At 39.0% G+C, this 20,839-nt stretch overlaps 1 protein-coding gene across 2 annotated transcripts in view; it reads left to right on the top strand.

Moving 5' to 3' along the window:
* The first annotated feature begins 1,282 nt into the window (after nucleotides 1-1,282).
* The window catches only part of gulp1a (GULP PTB domain containing engulfment adaptor 1a), a 95,619-nt gene continuing 76,062 nt past the window's right edge, over nucleotides 1,283-20,839 (top strand). The window contains exon 1 of one of the 2 annotated variants that reach the window (XM_087829857.1): nucleotides 1,283-1,448. The gene's annotated coding sequence lies outside the window, so the exon portion shown is untranslated. The remainder of the gene's footprint in view (nucleotides 1,449-20,839) is intronic. The other variant, XM_087829856.1, reaches the window with a different exon arrangement.

The following is a 20,839-nucleotide window of genomic DNA, read 5'->3' as shown; positions in this document are numbered from 1 at the left end:
CTAATGAATAAGTAATTTACTTTTAATTGAGAGGTAAATTATTATGTAATATATTTACTATAATCTTATGCTGATATTTTACATCATCGCCTTTATTCTCGGCACAAAGATTCCAGATTTGCCACAGAAAAAAAATGCGGTCTAAATTTTTCATTAGTTAGCTAGCGATGGTTTAGCTTTAAAATAGCGATACAGCAAAGATTAGCATAAAAACAATAAAAAGAAGTTAGCTAAACGTGTTCTTGTAATAGCAAGCTCCTTAAAAAAACTGACTTGCTCATTTGATTTTTGGTCAAACTAGCTAGCCAATTTCTTGACAGCATAAAGTTATGAGCAGCCAGCCATGAGTGCAAACAGCAAAGCTAAATATGATAATTTGCTGTATACAAGGAGGCAGAAATTTTGGTCTAATAGCAGACATATCAGACACATTTGATTTCAGCTAGTGACATCACAGTGAATCTTCTCACCCTTTTTCTAGCATCATCCTCTGTCACACCAACCTGTCCTCCTTCACTAGATCCTGGAACCCCCTCTGAGGTCTTCCTCTTTTTTTCCTGCGTAACAGCTCAATATTAACCTCTCTCCAAGATAAACATGCCAAACCATCTCAACCTTAGTCTCCAAACTTCTAAACCCGAGCTGTCACCTGAGCCAATGACCCATGAGTCTATCCTTTTATGAAACTAAGGGATAAAAACAACATTTTCAGAAATGACAAACAGATCCCATAAACTCACCAGGAAGGTGTTTCTGAGGTCTAGTATGAGTGCCATCTTCCCACACTATTAGTAACCATAGCTATCGCCCCCTGGTGTCTATCAAAAAGAATGCAGGGTTAAGACGCTTTCCTATTGGCTGCACATACACATCCAACTTTTATTCTATGTGGTCAAGACTAGCAACTAGAGATAAGTAAATGCTGATAGGTTAAATTATTTATTTTGACTTTACTTTGGTGAGTAAAGTCAAATTGCTCACCAAAAGTAAATCCACTTAACTGGAGCACACTAGTAGTGGTAAAGTGATGCATTTATTTAGCAGTACTAACGCTTTGAGCATTTATTAAACTCTACTTCATTACATTATATATATATGTATATTTTTTTAATAATAACAGGTGGTGAAATTTTCTGGCTTGTTTGTTTGTTTATTTTTTCGGCCCTTGTCTTGCATGAGCAACCTCTAACGTACATGGCTGCCTCCCCGGGTCTTTCCGGTCGCGTCTTTCCCCTCCTTTTCCATGTATTATTCCACCAAAGAGCTTTGGCGGCTGAGACTGAGTGCTTGTTGACGTCAGCAAACTTATCCAGCAGCTGTAGAGGCGAGCTGAGGAGGAGGAGGAGAGGAGGGAATGAGCCTGCTGGATGTGGAGCTCGGACCGCGCAGCGCCGAGGATCGTGGACTTGTTTTCTGCGGGACTGCTCGCACTACTTTGTGGTTCCAGTGTAAGTACGGCCGCTCTGCGTTCCGTTTCCCGAGCACCGAGCCTGCTGTTTGGAGTTCACCATCGAGTTTCTCGCCTGTGCTGGGAATGTTTTGTGTATCGTTTGCACTCTTGCGCCTGTGCGATATGCTGTTTGCCACCAAGACGAAGTTGACACAGTTGCGTTGAGCTGTTTATAATATGTTTGTTTGTTTGCTTTAAATCCGAGTTTTGGGAGGAGACAGGCATCGTTGTTCCCGAATTCATTTCTCCCTTAACTCCTAACGGGAAACTTTGTTGCGCAAGTCCGTGCAAGGTGGACTGAGCTCCGTCGAGTTTGCCTCAAACATTTTCACTCAAAAATCTTTATTCATGATTTTTTTCCGCGTTTTCCGCCACTTTAAAGTTAGTGGTAGTGGATATTTGCTCCTCGGCCGCTCGTTTCCCCGCATCTCATTGACGCTTTTCAAATAAAAGGAAGAGGGGGAGAAAAAAAGTCGCTCTCATTTGCATTTGCAGTGACGTTATTTTGGATCATTGTATTTAACATTGGAGGCACACACAGGGGGATACACTTGCAGCTGGGATACACCAATAAATGTCTACTTCAAACATAACATTTTCTGCCATTTCAGACTTCCTCGCATTCGCTGTGTACTGAGTACTGAGTATGAGGTCGTGCGTGATTGTGTGTAATGCATCGCCTTATTATTTTCTCAGTGAGAAGAGGCACATTGATCTACCTCCATAGTCTGCGAAGGCATATGAAATGGCTTTTAGCTTTCATCATACCCTGCCTAGATAACCATTTCAGCAGAAGATGACAGCAGGGGATTGGCGATGTTAATAACTTTGTAAATAGCTTGCCATTGTGCGCTGCCAGACATCACTGACTTAAGTAGTGGACCCTAATTTGTGGAGAGATCATGTGCCCATTACTATGAGGACTTATAGTGCTGTCTCTGCATATTCTAGTACTTCTGGTTTCTGCCACACAGTGTTCATTTTATGGCTGAAGAGTCACTGGTTCCCATTGTGGCGAAATAGAGATTTTGGGAAGACTTGTTGAGATCAGCATGATTTCACAAATTTTCAATGTTCAATCTCGAGTCTCGCCTCTTGACAGACTCATGGTATAACAGCAGCTGAATGAGCTCTGGGTTATTATTGTTTTTTCCTTCTGTGACTGGTAGTAGTTACTAAATAGCTTCTGTCAAGCATGTCATATTGTATGCAGTAAAAATCTCTATGAAGTAGCCTTGTGGGTTGTACAAACAGCCATTCAGGGCTGCAGTGTCTCGGCCTGGAGTAAGTCAAGAACAATGTGGGCATCGAGGTCTTAGTAAAATAAAGGTCATGTTAATTAATAAATGACAGCGTCTTACTGGCCTTCAGTAGTCTTGGCATTGGTTGTTTTTGGCAGCCTGTGACTTACTCTGTTAGGGGAACTTTTGCTCTCAGCACAATCATAAAGACTGTTGTTGATATTTTTCAGCAGTGTGATATTGTCTTTTGTGTGTGTGTGTGTGTGTGTGTGTGTGTGTGTGGGTAGTTTCATAAAATACAGGGGCTTTAAACTGTATGCTTGTTTGATTTTAGAGCCCAATAGTGTCTTTGAAACTGCTGCTGATATTGGGGGAGGTACAGATTTAAGATGCAATAAAAGTCTTCAACAACATGCCTTAAAAACACATTTGAATGAATGTATAACAAACACAAACAAAACAACATGAGATCTTTGTAAATAGCATATGAGGAGACTACACAGACATCAGAAGGGGTATATTTCTGAGTCCATTTCTGGTCCCTGCAGTGATGCAGTGATTGCTAAACCTTTGAACCCAGAGCTGTTTTTCCCCTCAGTCCTCACTCTCGTTTACAGGCTTTTGGCATAGTCAGTACATGTCCTAGTTAGGCATGTCGTGTGTCGTTATAGTCAAAGACAGACAAGTGCCATTTGTTTTGCATCCCATTGGTACTCTGTATATTGTCAGCAACTAAGGGATAATAACGCGCTTTGATTAAATAGTCTAGGAAGTGATCATTTCTCTCAATTTTTTCGTGTGTTGTGAGCATGTGTGCTGGATGATGCACTTGGGAGTGAAACTGACTTACTGAGATTGCGGTAAAGATAGATAAGATACTACTGATAGTACCTCTATTATCTTCATATATTGTAAGTCGTATTCTTTATTGATTCCTGATCAATTATACCTGACTGCATATTTCCCTTCAACTGTATTATTATCTGAGACTGAAGAATCAGATAGAAAAAAGGCTCGCATGTGACTCACGTGTCCAGAAGCTCTACCGTCATGAGCTTGACATTGTGGAGAGTTTGGTCCAAGTTATGCATTGGAACAGGAAATCTTTTCCTTAGTTTCCATTGAAATTGGCTTATTTGAGCTCATTTTATTTTATGTTTTGCTATGAGTTTGATTGCAATAAGTCTCACGAGTTGGAACGGGGTCATGTTTATTCTTCTTTTAACACCAGTCTGATGCAGGAAGTCTGCTTTATTGCTGCTGTATTTTTTATTTCCTGATTCATCAAATGTTTCAGTTGGTTCAGCAGCCAGACTCTGGCTAGGAAGTCATGTTACTGTAATAGATGTAATATGCAGTTTATCATTGTCTTACCAAAGTTTGCAAGGCCTCTGAAAAAGATGTCCTCTGGATGGGAATATATGATGCTCTAAAACCTGTACATTCCTCTCGCCGTTGAAGGTCTTGATCGTGCTGTGCAGGCTGCCAAATCCAGAGGCTCTAATGTTCTCTAATTGAGCTGGATGGTCTCTGTCTTCTTTAGTCTAGAGAATGCAGTGTCCACATTTTCCAAGAAGATTTAAAATTTCCATTGGTTTGACCGCAGAACAGTTTTCCACTTTGCCTCAGTCCATTTTAATTGAACTTTGGGTCCAAAGAAGCTGGCTGCATTTCTGGATCATCTTTACATATGGCTTCTTCGTTGCACACAGAGCGCCTGCATTTGTGAGCTGTTTTCACAGAGTGATGACTAGAAATGTTCCTGAGCATATGGCAAGGATTTCCATGACAGAATCATGTCTGTTTTTCATGCAGTGCCACCTGCAGGCCTGAAGACCAAAGGCATCCAATATGTTCTGCTTCATCTCTAGCGCACAGAGATTTCTGAACTTTTAATGATATTATGTACTGTAGATGATGAGATATCTTCACAGTTTTATATGCAGGAATATTATTCTTAAATTGTTTTACAATTTGTAGACGCAGGTTTTTGCAGATAGATGGACTCTGGCTATCTTTACTTCAGAAAGGCTCTCTCTAAGATGAAACCCATTTGGCCATCTTACACTCCCGCTGCCAATTAACCAAATTAGTTGAAAATGTTCCTTCAGCTGTTTCCTTTTTAGTACCACTTACCTTTCCAGCTTTTTGTTGTCCCAACGTTTTTGAGACTTACTGCTGCCATCAAATTCAGAATGAGCTAATACTTTTTATGAACGAGTAAAATGTCTCAGTTTAAACATTTGATATATTTTCTGTGTACTGCTGTGAATACGATATGGGTTTATGAGAAGCACAAATCATTGCTTTCTGTTTGTATTTGCATTTCACGCAGGGTTTTTTTTTTATGGAAATAGAGAATCAACCTGATTAGCTTTTAGTTCTGAATAAAATCTAAATGTATCTTAAGCTGATATGTTATGAATATATAATATTGAAGTTCTGCTCTTCTAAATTAATTAAAACTGTTTATCCTCAGTATTCATTTCACTCTCTCAGTTCCAGTGGTCTTGTGTGACATCAGTGAGTTCAGACTTGACCAAATTAAATGCAGTTGGGAAGTTGGTGGGGGTGTTTTGAATGGAAATTACATGCAAAACATTCAGAGGTTTAAATGCATCTTTGCATTTAATGCTGGCAAGCATTTAACCAAATAGGGTTCAGGTTATCTCCGCTTGGAAATTGTTTTGTGTATTTGCTGAGCCCAATTGGTCACCTGCTGAGCTGAATCAGAGATATCCTGAGAAGACTTATTATCAGTGTAGGTAGTGGATGACAGCTTAAAGAGCAGCCTTGGATACGCAGGCTGCGCAGTGTGAGCTGGTGTCTCTGCTTGTGTGTGTTCCTGAAGCCTAAAAAGAGCAGAAATGGATAGTTCTCTGATCAGCTCGTCCATTCACAGAAAATGAACACTTATGTTGTTATTGTTGATTTATTTTCAGGTAACATATAGCAAAAAACACAAATGTTTCTTCCTCTCCTTGAATACACAAGGTTTGCTTTGAATTTTTGACAATTCATGATAAAAAAAAAATAATGCTAGATGATGGTCCCATGATTTAATGCTATATGTAATATATTAATATTTTTTTTATTTTTAAATTTTTGTGAAAATTAGAAGTGGTGCACAGGTTTTTGCTTGAAGTAGCCAAGCATCAACCATTTGTCACACTGACCTCAGCCTCCTTGCTGTATGTGTGTTGTCGTCTGGTTTCTCTGTTTAAGACACTTTAAGATGACACATCACTGCAAAATGCAACACGATATTAACACACTGATTGGCGACCTTGGAGGCTGCATGTCGGAACATTAGGTAGTTGAGTAAAATCTGCATATGCCCCTGTAATGTTGACAGCGCTCGTGCTCGCCGCTGTCTGCCTGCCTTCAGAACGTTCAGCAGACACGTCTATCTATCAGTTCACGCTTGCACAGTGACTGATATCATCATTACTATCAGCCCGTGCTCTCAATGCCTCACTGTCGCCAGAAACTCTATTACAACAAGTTCATCATTCCACCTCAAGCAGTTTGCTGTCAGATTGCTGGAAAGCCGAAGTGACTGCAGCCTCGTGTGCAGTTGGAAACATCAAACAACTTTTCATCCACTATGACTATTGCAGCTGTTACCTCTGGAATAAAAATTGGGCAGGAAGATTAAGGTTCTTCCTATTACTGACTCAGTTTTCTCAGCCTCGTCGTGCCTTGGTCCAAAACCTTCACCGATGACTCGCCAAAGTCAAGAAAACTGATATTTCGGTCTTGCTTGGCAAAGGTGTCGATGCTCAGAAGTGTCAAAGCCTGTTGTCTCAGCACCTCTGTGATTGAACGAATCTTCTAAGCAGTTCATATACATCTCAATTAATCACAAGCTCTTGCAAAGGAAGCGAGCTGAGCTGAATGAACCTTGAATGGTGCTGCCTGTTTTTCATACATGTGTCAGGTTTCTTTTGTCTCACTTTTCTTGGGTGATACTGGTGTTGTTCCACTTAATAGAGGCTGCCCCGGAGCTAATGGAATCTTTTGTGTTGTTCAAATGATTTGTCATTTTGGGAGCATATTAAGACCTAAAATGAGAAGAAACAAAGAATGCAGCTAAAGTCCCAAACACTTTAAAAATGGATACTTCACTGCTTTGATGTGGAAAACAACATGTTTGTTCCACTTTCTGCAGCATAAATTATTTCAGAGGATCTATACAGCCAATCAGAAAGGTACAGCAGTGTAAGATCTACAGCGTGCTCTGTGCTGCAACTCTGTGGGTGTGTTAGCACTGCCCATAATAACATCATAATTCATGTGCAAATTCCTGTGCAGATCTTGTCTGGTTTATGCAGGTGCCGTCAGTGCTTTTAAGCACTCTGAGTGCTGTTGTCTCATCTGTAGAAGGAAAAAGCAGAAAAGCATAATGTGTAGGCAAAGCCCAACATAGTAAGCATTCTCAATACTATAAAGTAGTCTAAAAAGTTATGAAACATCATCTTTAGTCCTTTAAATAAATGTTGAAATTGCATTTCTGATGATAAAATTAAAAATGAGCATATGTTTTTTTAATTTTTTTTTAAATAAGCCAAAGCAATAATTCAACAGTTTGCATGTTGACCTTTGTAACATTTCAGGATCAGTATGGGATTAAATATCTCGCCTGCCATTACTAATGGACAGATTAAAGTCAGATCAGATAACCGATTAGCCTGGTACTTTTCGTGTTTACTTCTTTGAGGCATTTCTTTCAAACTTTCAGAGATCATTATGTTAATAGGATACATTAGTATAACAGTTATAGCTAAAAAGAAGAAGAAAAACAAGTTAGAAAAGGAGCAGTGAAGGTCAGAAGAGTAGAGCCTCTTATGTGCACTCATACACTGGGCTTTTAAAACTAATTAGGTTTGCTTGGATTCATACCAGCACGTGGTGATATAGAGGTCACTGTCTCAGAAATATGTCCAATAAAACAAATCTGCAAAAATAAAATGGGAGATAATAACAAAAGTAGAAAACTCGTCGTCTCGACACACTGCGGTTGTATATTCTCCCTTAAAAAACCCCAAATGAGCCAAGGGTAAATAATTCTGCCAAATCAGTGAATGGAACAAGGTGACGGTCCTAATGAAAACTTTCAGCATGATAAATGAACCATCTTATTAGTTGTTCTCCTTGGATACCACGTTAAAAACGGTCTTAGGGTAAAATCTTTCCCAATGATGTCCTTTCAGCATTTCATACCTTCAATTGTGCAGTTTTCCAGTTTTCCAGTGCAGTACTTTTCCCAAGGTTGTGAAGGTGTTATAATCTGATGGAGTTTATAAAACACAGCATGAGTAGAACGGTTTCTCTCTCTCTCTCTCTCTATAGAGCTTCGCTCTCACAGGTAGTGCTTTGAAAGGTCAGCTGCACATATGGTCAAAATTGAAATATGCTGGGTGGCAATCTGGAGAGTGTGCTGACACTAAGGCAGGCAGCAGAGCAATATTATAGGGAGAAACAAGAGCTCACACCGTGCTTGCCTCTTTTATATAGAAATGACGTACTTGTTCATGGTTGGCATTTAATTTTGAGAGGTAACCCATTAATGGTTAGCACTGTAAGCATTTAGCACTAATCTTTTTAAGTATGATATTGGGTCTACAAAAATATGTGCCATAAGTAATTAAATTCAGAAGCTGTTCAGACACGTCCTTGGTTTGGAGCCAGATCCTTGGGATTTTACTGTAATTCCCAATTATGTTGTTGAGCTTTAATGATCTATGCTCCCCGACACAAGAAATCACTTTCCATATATTTTTGTTTGGGTTTTTCTGCCAGTGCAGCGAAATGAATGGGCAAACTCACAGGAGTAATCAGATAGAAGATCTAATGCCATAGCAAGCCCAGACCTTGTACATACAAATTCAATCATTCATGTCAGGTACTCTGCAGCAGTACTGCTTTATTAGCTCGAGTTTTCATAGTCATTTGTATACCACTCTTACATATGATTGGATTTCTACTAATATTATAAATTTCAGCATAATGTTGTTCACCATTTAGTAAGTCAACTGATATTAACCAGTGGTGTGCATAGGTGGTGGATGTGATATCGTTTTGTCGCCTGAACTTGTCCTTCTTACTGGACGCTGTGGTCTCAGTTCTTTAGAACCACCTCAGAAGAGTATAAATATAGAGAAAATATGTTCCAGACCACGTACTCTACATTTCCTGGAGAGTTTATGTAGATTGAGACCGGAGATTGTTGTGATTTTCTCAACTTTAAAAAAAAAAAAAAAAAAAAGAATCTCCATGACAACAGAGGAAAGTCAATCTACTTGCGAAAGTGAAGGCCACAAGACGATTTGATAAATTAATTTTTCATTTTCTTTCCTTTTTTTTAAACAATATCTTTAAAGCTGATGTAGAATTTAATTCTCATCAGACCTTGACGTTTTCCAAACTGAATAAATGACAAATAATTAAACGGTTGGTAAGAAAAAATAAAATAATTCCTACAGATAAAATCATTCATCATTTAGCATTTCCATGAATAAGCGTCTGCTCATTATTTTATCAGTTAATTGTTTGTGTAACGCAAGTTTCTAGAGCCGAGTGAGGTTTTTTTTTTCTATTGCTTCATCTAGTGATGTGGCAGGGCAAGCAAAAGTGGATATTTATGAACAATATTTTAAAAAGGGAAAAATCAGCAAATGCTTGCACTCGAGAGACAAAAATCTGTAAACTTTCTAAATGAAAATAGCAACAACCAAATATACTCAAACAATCAGTCATTTCAGTAATTGATTGTTCCAACTCTTAATATGCATTTAAATTAAATATTTAAAAAGGGCACTTTTATATCCTGAACATGTCACTTGAAAATACTGTGAAAAATAGAGTCTGTGTCTATAATCTCTTGCTGTAGCCTTTTAAACACTGCAATATTAAAAGATTCCTAAGGGAGATGAGAAAAGGTGAATGAAAAAGTAGAAGAGCTTTTGTATTCATACCCATCTGTTGCCCATTGACATTTAGAGGAAATGTCTTTGCCTGTCTCTGGGATAGGTCAGATTGATCTCGCAAGTAAATCACAACTGAGACATGGGAAGCTAATGATGAAAGAAAAATGAGCGGGTGAGCTGATGAGAAGAAAACTCCCGTCAGCCTTATTACATTAGTGCTTTCAAACTGTGACTTTAGCCTTCCTCTGATTTGAGGCGAATTACAACCACTGATTTGATTTAATGTGGTCTTCATCTTTGGCGCTGCGTGTGGTTTTGCATGCTGTGTGCACTTTCTGAATCTAGTGCATGACATTGGCAAAGCCAAACCGGCTTGCGAACCTGAAATTAGTCATAACAATTCACACATTAAGTTTTTCAAATACTTATCTGTGTCATTACTTTCTTTATTTTTTTGTTTGGCTTTTTGCTGTTAACCCATGGCTTGTAAATGTTTTCATATCATTGCAAGGTCGTACGCAGCTGAATGTCAGTGAGGACTGCTTATCAAGACTTGGATGAGGTTATACATTTTGATTAATAAAAGTCTCTTTGCCATGTAATTTCCTGATAAATGAGCTTCTTCCTTTGTAAGAGATAAGCTAATGGGATGAGAAACATGGCTTCTCACAATTAGCGCTTATTGCTATCAAAATTGGATAGTGACGGTAACTATAAATAGACACAGCAGACATACAGACTGAATGCTAAAATCTTTTCCATCATTTCTCAGAATTTTGACTTTTTGGACACTTTCTTGCACTTTTGCCCTCACCGTGGCAGCTAGCTTATTCACAGGAAATGAGCTTTGGTTCTGTATGGAAGTTAACTTCAGTGGATTTGCATGTCTGTGGTCAAGTTCACAACCATAGGGTGGTGTAAAATCTTCCCCATATACTATATTTGTATTCTTATGGCACTATGCGTGATCAAGTCACTATGGCAGCTTAGTTGAGTCATTATTTAACCATACTGCCGTCAGAATAAGTTATCCACTCAGACACGAAAGCCTCATTTCCATCTTTCAGTTTGTTTAAACATTAAATAACACTTAAAAAGGATCTGGCAAGTAAATCATTGAAACCTATCATAATGGACCAGAGTGTCTGAAAGACAACCATGAGTCAGTAATCAGCATATAGTAGAGGAGTGACAGTTGCTCTATCATAAGACGAAGGCTTGGACATTAATATATATATTAATATTAATATTATATATATATATATATATATATATATATACCATCTTCCTGATATAAATGGCAAAGAGGATGTTGAAAGGGCACTGGAAAATACTTAATAATAGCACTGGCACAAATAATAAAATAATAACTTCCCTGTTAAATTACAGTAGAGCAGTCTACTGCTAGGCAGCACAAAACTAGCATTTTTTGCTCAAACGGCCAAAAAGACTGATGCGCTCCTGCCATGATGAGGATCCTGTCCATTCATCCGTCGATCCACAATTCACAAGAATTACTTTTCCTTCATTATTATTAGTCAGAATTTTATCAAACTTAGAGACAACAATCACCTTATGGGTTCTAAGGACATTTAATGGCCTGATTTACTTTTTCTTTTTTTCTTGTGTGTATCTGGCATCTGACATGTCTACATTCATGCACTACTTTCACAAGATTCTTGCTCCTGATGTAATTAACAATACTGTATTCAAACAGTTTACTTACTTTTCAGTGGATTTTTATTCTAATTAATTTGTGCAGTACAGACAGTCAAACCCATCTTAGTCTTCCTGTACTAAAATCATTTCCCCCAGGGATCAATAAAGTATTCTGATTCTGATTAAACACATTACAGTAACTTGCATATTGTGATTGATCATGAACCATACAATCTACTGCTTCACTGACATGTCATTGTTTGTTGTGTACATTTATATTTCTCATGTTTCCACGTTTATTAAAAAAAAACAACCTTCTTCACAGTGAATAGATTTTCAGTCACTTTTAACATTAATTCACATGAATTGAGCATTTCTTGTTATTACCCAACTCCTTAAAGGGCGGACAAACAGGAAGGGAGTAGCTGTGATGTGGCAACAACTGAGCTCAGAATGCCTGAGAACCTCAGCGACTTGCACTTGCAGTGATAAGCAAAACCGTGTTAGCAGTGCAAAGTGGGTGGGTGCTGAGTTACCTTCATCCCGGGGAAGAGAAATTGAGGGGGCTACAAGGGGTGAGAGGAAAATAGGCCCTTATGCTATATACATTAGGGCCTTGCTTCATCATACCCTACCCCTAGCATCCTCCTCTGTTACACCAACAATCTACACGTCCTCCCTCGGTTCATTGATTAACCTCCTCTGTGGTCTGTATCCCTCTTCTGCACACGTTCTACTTTGTCTCCAAACCGCTCACAGCTTCAGCCGTCCCTCTGATGTACTCATTTCTGATCCTGTCGATTCTCAGTGCCTTTGTTTCCAAACCCTACATCACATCAGGTCTCACTACCATCGTGTAAACGTCACTCTTGCTGTCCTTCTGTCAAAAACCAATTAAAATAAAACGGCAGAACACTTCTAAAGCAATGATTTACAATTTCTAGTTGATTTACAATGGTCAAGTATATTCATAAATAATGGGACTTTACTTTTTTAAGCCATTTGATTCATTGTTCTATTGTCATGAGTTTTTCTGCTCGTTCCACAAATTGTGGCCCTCCACGGGAGCTTGGCCAAGCACGCACAGTTTTGCCCTTTATTAAGCATTGCATTCTCTTTAACATGTGGTAATCGGGCATAGAGCTGGGCGATATATCGAGTTTTTTAAAACTATCGATATATTTTTATACGAGATATAAGATGTGACAATATCCTTTATATCGATATAGTCTATGTTACGTTATAACTATACTTGTGGAGCCGCAAGTTTGCCTCTCTTTCGTCCACTTTTGTCTTTACGCAACATTACTCGGCCTCCCCCCTCCTCCCCCATCGCTTCACCTGCAGGAAGTGACAAGATGGACACGGCAAATCTCCGTTAACGAGTTACTGCGCATCGCCCCGTGCGTGGGGCTGGACGCCGTCAACGTGTTAGCTAGCTAACCAAGCTAACGAGCTAACCACGCTAACGCCATGCAGCCCAGAGGCGCTGCACAGCCTAAAATCCTCCCTAAAAATTTTTTTAAAAGTGACCGCGAACCGATTTTATGTGGTACACAGCGCTCAGCAATCTGTCAAAAAATGTTTTAGTACGACTTTGGTAAGCTACAGTGCTTCACCGGTTGATGGATTGTCAGAGCATTACGGCTACCAAGGAGCCTCGCGGAGTGATACGTACTGTGCTTCAACGTAATATTACCGTATTGTGTATAAGGACCATAAATGGCACCTGTTAAGAGACGTGGTTACGAAGAGGATTTCAAACTCCAGGCTGTCAGTCACACAGTAGAAGTTGGGAACAGAGCAGCTGTGAAATCTGTCTTTGTTACTATGCTCAGCGTCTTTTAGTTTACATTTTGACTGCACAATTGTGAGCTTTTTGTTATGCACAAAAACAACATTGTTTTCTTTTATTTATGGAGCATTATTATTTAATAAATGCTTATAATTTATTTTTGAGTAAATTTTATGTACATCTATGCTCTATGTTAATAAAAGTGCCTGTGTGACATCTGGGACACAGCTTTAACTAAGAACTCTCTTTTTGTTCTTACTTTATGGCTTAAAAAAAAATATCGAGATATATATCTTATATCGCCGTCCAGGTAAAAAATATCGAGATATGAATTTTGGGTCATATCGCCCAGCCCTAATCGGGCATCTGGGCTGCTGACTACATTCATCTTTCAGAAGTCTAACAAAAGTGTCGCTGTGCTTTGAAGCTGTCTTTCACCAAACGGTAATTTCAGTTTTCGGGTTTCTTGCTTTGCTGAGCTGTTTGAAAGCCACTGAAATCTGTTGCTGTTTGTGAAACGATTAGAAAACCAGTTTTGTTTCTTCTCAAACTAGACATTGAACCAGTAACAGCGGTCAGTTACTAGTTATTCAGTTCAGCAAGATCAACAAGTTTATTGTCAACTGTAAAAACTCCCGTCTTTTGACCAAAGACAGTAAGTTAGATGAAGATTTACAGCTGACTTTAAATTAATTTCATACAAAAATTATACGGTTACATTGCTGTTTTATCCTTGAGGCCTTGAGCACACAGCTTCGATAGCTTTTATTTAATTTTTGACAAATCAGAACCCTCCATGTTTTGCCCTGGTTCTCATCTTTATTCACATTTAGTGAAAAGCACAGTGTCTGGAATAAAAAGCCTACATTACATCATACCCTCATAGATACTATTCAGCGTTTGTGGAGCTGACAAGCAGCATTTAGAGGTAATGGTTTTGAGCAAATCAGACAGGGAGACGAACTTAACGCCGTCGCCATTGGTGGCTGATGCTTTATAATGGATGTCCTCCTGATCCAACACCTCCAAAGAAATCACTTGCTGGTGTCCAAGGCGTCCACAGTTAATTCAGAAAGTCATCCCGTTGTGGGCGAAAACAGACGCCTTTTTATGGCTCTTTTATTTCCTGATGAGTAGCGTTAATTTCACAGGGCAAAGCGCTCTTTCCAGCTGGCATTTTTTATGCACTGGAGACAACACGACTGCATTATCCTCCTTTTGATAATGAATTGGCAAGATTTATGTGTGTTTTATTGGTATTGTTTCACGTTTTAGTTAGGAGGCTGATTTCTCTGCTCATTGCCTGAGTAGAGCGCATATCTCATCCTCACAGACCCGAATGCCTATTTATGCGTTGTAGATGTTTTGCCAAGGCTGCAGTCTGGAGTAAATTGCTTCTCAAGTCCATTATTTATTTTCTTCTACACTATCAGCCTGGAAGCTTCTTCCATAAAGATCATTCACATTAAAACTAATTAGATTTATTTGGGCTCATTAAATTGCAGGCTCCCTGTGCAAACACATCGAGGATTTCAGTGTTTTTCTACGGCTGTTGTCTGTGCTCGAACTTGACTACAACATAACACCTCTTTATGACTTTGATGCATTAGCCGCCGTCTCAGTTAAGTTACTTCGCAGTGTCGTGGTTTGTTTGCAAAAACTATAATTAAACCACATAATTATTACTTTTCATTATCGGATTGATGTAATGGTGTCGTTTGAACAAAGATGAACATTTGCCTTTCATGTTGGAATGAACTTGTTTAGTACTTTTTCTTTCTTTTTTCTTCACTGATGAATAGAAACCGAGGAAGAAGAACGATCCTTGGAGTATGCCTTCCTCTGTATTTTGATGAAATCTAGTATGTTAGTATTTGTTCTACTACATTCATCTGTCCATTTTCCATTTCAGCCTAGACGAGGTTAACACTAGGCGAGAGACCCTTGACAAGGTTTTCTTTTTTTCATCCAAATCTTTTTTCCAGATTTGGACACAGAAACATTGAATTGTTAACTAATCATATTTTATGACTTGTTGTGTGTTGAACTTTAACCCTTTAAAGCCGGTCGGAGCTGGCACGCTCAGTTTTGCGTAACTATTTTAAAATCCCGGTAGATCTGCAACCACGTAGGCTAGCGCAATAATTTTTTTTGCATATGAAACCGGAGGAGTTGTACTTACATCTTATGCCATCAGCTTGTCCTCGGTCACAGTTTCCTTCCACATATAGCTTTGCAAAAACTGCATAAAAAGCGCTTGCAGCAACAAAAACATAATATTCCAGAAACACGTTTTGCCGATCCGATCAGCTGTTCATAACAATTCCTACGTCCATCAGCGTGAACTATCACATGTCCGCCATGACCTGCCCGAAACCGGAAGTGACGTCATTTTGCGGAAATGTGGTTTTTACCATCAAGGCCTCATGAGCCTATACTGGTGTTTTTAAAAGTTATCTTTGACTTTATGACTTTCTGAGTCGTTTCTGGGATGCTTAGGACTCATATTGCACTGCTGGAAATAGTTTATTTTGATGCATATGCTGCTTTTTTGCAAATTTGCACTATAATATTTATTTTCGTTTTTCCTGCAGTGTATAAAAATTGGTGTATTTCAAAAATAAAACTATGAAGTCACTCAAAATAAATTTCCTGTGGTGGGAAACTATTTTGTGCAACTTTTTTGTATTTACAGTTTTGAGGGATAAGCCTCTTAAATTTCTCTAACTAGAAATATATGTTAAAAAAAACAAAAACGATTTTCAATTATTTTGTAGTTTATTGCACTTTTTTGCAATTTATGTAATTACTATGCACTTAATGCATTCATATTATTAAAATTTAGGTTGTAATGGTTGTATTGATGTATAGCAACTTGAAATGCTCCCAAAAATGGCACTACAGCATGTAAAAATATGATATAAGCTCTGGCGGACTTGGTTCTATGGTAGGTCTTAAAGGGTTAAGTCAGACAACATGACCTCTCAATAAGGGGAAGGTAACCCTGCCAAAAAATTACATAATGCCCTTTTGCAGCAGAATCCAAAAAGTATCCAGAAATAAGTGAGACCTGCTGATGTGTAGTGAATGCCGTGAACATTTTTGATAGTATTGCAACTAATGGTTTCTCAGTTCATGAGTAGTATAAAGGGTCGGCTGTTAAGGAACAATGCAAACGATAGGAGAGGTTTTCCAGCTTGATCCCCAAGGGTGCGATGGCCTTTCTAAGATTATCCTGCCTCTTGGTGTCATCCATCCTCAGGTCGTTGCCGAGCAAACTACTGCATGAAAAATGGCACTGACCACCAGAGGCTCATACATTCACCATGGTGCCACATTCTTTGAAGCCCCCAAGCTTTCACAGAAAAAGAAACAAACTTCTGTACTTTTTTTTTTCTTTGTAGGGTGCAGTGGAGCCGCCAGTAAAACATGCTTTGCTTTTCAAGCAGACGGTAGTTATTTGCTCTCCAGTGCAATTTAGACTTTCTCTCCACTAATGGAAAGAAGAGTAGCAGGAATTCTGGATCCTTGAAGTACATTAGCAACTTTTTATGTTGTGCTGCAGTGCAGCTAGTTTAGAGTAAACCAGACTACACTGTCCACTTTGAAAGATAGATGGAGAGCTAGACTGATAGACAGAAATGTATTAATATATTTCTTTTGAAATATTTTGCACTCCTAAAAGAGAGGATAAAAAAATTACTGCATTTCTGAATATATAAAACATAGTTTTGGTAATTGGTATAATTTATACAATCATATTACACATGAGTAAAGTTACAAATATAAGAATCTCTTAGAAATAAGATCACCTAGTTTGATAAAATGGACAATGAAAGAAATGTCAGGCCTTTAAAAAACCACAAGTTGTTTTCAGTGTTGCTCATGATGGTATTTTCAGAGAAATAAAATCCCAAATACTACAACTGCAGGTCAATGAATCATTTGTACCATGCTTTGTTGATGTATTGCTATACAGTACTGCTATAAAAATTCCATCCATCTTGTTGTTTCTTTTCCCATCATTGTCTTTTTTTCTTTATCTAGCCCACCAGCTTGGATGGTGGTTGCTTAAAAATCCTTTTGGCAGTACTGTAAGGAAATCTAGTAGGCAGTGAGGAAATCTAGTATGTAATTGCAGCTCTAACAGCAGTTCGGGTTAGCTCTTTGTGCAGGAGCCCAGATACAGACCTGGAGGGTGACTCTGAGTCTGTTGAGGCAAGCTTAGCTGGGTAGAGTCTCAGTTGTCCTCTTCCACAGCAGCTAAGATCATTCTCGAGGAAGGAAGAACATTTTTAGCTGAATTGCAGTTAAAGCTGTTTTTGCATTAGGACTCAATAATTACTTTTATCCTTTGTTTGATTCTGATCTGACAGTTTCTCTTTGTAAAAGGAGACTATGTTGCTCACTGTGAGTCTTTTTCTTAAACACTATCCTGTCAGATCATTCTTGCTGGTTGGCCTCTTTTGTGTGTAAAATGGGCTCACTGAATAGCAGCTGAAATTGCCATTTAGAGACCAAATTCTCCAAACTTTGTGAATGCTCAGAAGCATAGACCCTCAGTGAAAGCAAAATTTATATCAATGCTCTTTCATTGGATTGCTTAAGGTTGCACAGGTGTCTGTAGTGATGTGACGGGTGAGTGCACTTGTTGTCACATAATGCTTAATCTGCATCTAAAGTGTGTTTAACCTTTTGTACAGATAAACCAGCATGCACTGGCAGTTGGCAGTTGGAGTTAGGTTACATTTTGTTTTGCCAAAGCACTTATTTTAGCTTAATGTTTATAGAGTAACTCACAGGAGCAGCGTGGCAGGTTATAAAGTTTTAAAACTGGGTCAGAAATGCCTGACTTCACATTTATTTTCTGTTTGCTGCCCTTACACACTCACCAGCATAACTGTATGTTGGCTAAAGTACCTTTTAAAATGGACACTGGTGCAGTAAAGTGTGGGGCTGACTGAGTCACATATGAGAGAGGCTTTGTCATGTGATCATAAGGTTATTTCATATTTCTTTCACTGTCTTGGGATTGAACCAGACTTTAAAAAAAGACTGCTTAGAAAGTGGTTGTCAATGAGGGAAACATGGTCGGATCTTTAATGTAAGAATAACACCGGTGGCAAGTCGTAAGGAACCTGGAAATCTTATGTTTTAAAATCATAGATAATGACCAAAGGTCAGTTCATTTCTTGTTACTATAACACGTTACACCTTTCAAGGTGCTTTAAAATCTGTGCAGCATAAGAATGCTATTTGAATGAGGGAAAAACTCCCATGAGAAGGATTAAGTAAAAAGAATCGGTATCTTGTTGGTACGGAACGCAATCGTAGATTTAATATAGACAAAAAAATCCACCTCCACCTCATGAAGAAATATGATGGGGAGGTTATGCACCAACTTCCAGGTGTAACCAGCATTGCACCATCATGAAGACCTGGAAACAAACCACAGGAGACGACACTCACACCATGCACACATACAGGAGATGAAAACAAGGTCAACATGACAACATGATACATGGAAGGAAGAATATAAGATATGAGCTGAATCTCTTGGAGGATGAATATCTTATATCATCTGGAATAAGACAGAGAGCGAAGGAATGTTTAAGCCAGTGGTCCAGCACATTAAGATGTAATGTTAAATATAAAATATGTGAATCATGTACCTTTTAAAAAAAGTTTGGTGGAAACCCACCATTCTGCAGCTGTGATGCATCTTTTCCCATCTTTCTAAAAATATTAGATGTGACATGATTTTGAGCTTTATTTGCTTAGTTAGCAGTTAGAAATATTAGTAGCTAACAGTGTTGGGAAGGTTACTTTTAAAATGTATTCCATTACAGATTACAGAATACATGCCCCAAAATGTATTCTGTAACGTATTCCGTTACGTTACTCAATGAGAGTAACGTATTCTGAATACTTTGGATTACTTAATATATTTTCATGCTGTTTACAACTACGTGAATGTACTATTGCTGTGATTTATTACTGTTACTGAAGGTCCGTGTCTCTGAACCGTAGTAAAGGGACCTCTGGCTAATAGCGGGTTCCGTGTAGCCGAAAACTAGCTTTACTTTGTTGTCTGGGTCAACTTTGCTTGCGAGAGACAGAGAGAGGCGTTGAAAGGCTGCTCCAACAGAACTTATTGTTTTTGGAGGAAAACAGGAACACGGTGTACAGTCGAGTCTTAATAGCTTACTTACAACTGGGCTCGTCAGGCTCTCTTCTTGGCTGCAGTGGTTATTATTATATTTACATGATTCCAGCTCCCGTTTCTGCTCAATGACAGCTCATACTTTTCCACTCGCCTTTTTCTCCCTCCCTCGCTCACAGACACATGCAGCACGGACTACACTGCCTATGATGCTACATTCTTTAGACCTGTAGCATTCTGCCTATTAGCTTAGCACAACAACAACAACAAAAAGACGCTCTCTCACCCAGGAAACACGCAGAGAGAGAGCTCACCCTGTAACCATGGCAACCGTAACGCTGCCGCCTGGAACAACAGAACGTAGCTGTCAAACAAAACCCAAACAGTCCTGACCCGCCACAATATGAAACAGGGAAGTACCGCCGTGTAATCCATTTATTTCAACAAAGTAACTGTATTCTAAATACCACCTTTTTAAACGGTAACTGTAACGGAATACAGTTACTCATATTTTGTATTTTAAATACGTAACGGCGGTACGTGTATTCCGTTACTCCCCAACACTGGTAGCTAATGTCAGCTACGATCGTGGCTCAAGAGTTGGCAGTTCGTCTTGTAATCGGAAGGTTCGAGCCCCGGCTCGGACAGTCTCGGTCGTTGTGTCCTTGGGCAAGACACTTCACCCGTTGCCTACTGGTGGTGGTCAGAGGGCCCGGTGGCACCAGCTTTCGGCAGCCTCGCCTCTGTCAGTGCGCCCCAGGGTGGCTGTGGCTACAATGTAGCTTGCCTTCACCTGTGTGTGAATGTGTGGATGACTGAATGTAGTGTAAAGTGCTTTGGGGTCAGTAAAGTAAAGCGCTATACAAATACAGGCCATTTACCATTTACTATACCCATGCTATACACCCAGACATGGAAAGCCATGACATGAAGCTTCCGGTACAGTTTGTGTTAATGACAGAGGAACTTTGTAATGTGACTTTTATGCATTACACACATCAGGACTTGGTGAACCCACTCTGTAACTTTCCATATTGCAAAAACGATCAACTAGATATTAGATAAGATCATTAGATCAATATTTTTTAGATATTCTATGATCAGTGTAAAGCTCAGATGGACCCATTCTTTCACAGAGGTGTGTAAAAGGTCCTTGGTTTTATACACCTCTGAAACCAGCTGATATCAAAGATTAAGAGGTGTGGTGCAACACTTTTATACATATAGTGTTTGTGTTAGCAAGCTACTGTAGTTAGCTTGGTATGTGTACACAGAAAAAAAACCCATTACACTAAACATTACAGCTTTCTGAATGCTCTGTATTTCACTATAACTCAACTTGTACTGATGATGATGAAGCCTCACATTTTATTGCCTTTATGCACTTTTGTTTTCATCAGTTTCATTTGTTTTTACAGCTTATATGACTGACTTTCTGTGTTGCTTATACTGTTCACATGGGGTTTTCCATTCAGCCAGCTTTTTTTAAACACTTCTCCACTTTAGGGTCACGAGGTGGCTAGAGCCTCTTCCACCTGCCATAGGGCAAGAAGAGGGGTACACACCGGACAGGCTGCCAGTACATCACAGGGCCACAGGACA

The sequence above is a fragment of the Neolamprologus brichardi genome, chromosome 16 (assembly GCF_056152115.1).
Source record: "Neolamprologus brichardi isolate AB-2024 chromosome 16, ASM5615211v1, whole genome shotgun sequence".
Taxonomy (NCBI): domain Eukaryota; kingdom Metazoa; phylum Chordata; class Actinopteri; order Cichliformes; family Cichlidae; genus Neolamprologus; species Neolamprologus brichardi.
The sequence above is the reverse complement of the archived record's forward strand: the minus strand, read 5'-3'. Positions and strand labels throughout refer to the sequence as shown.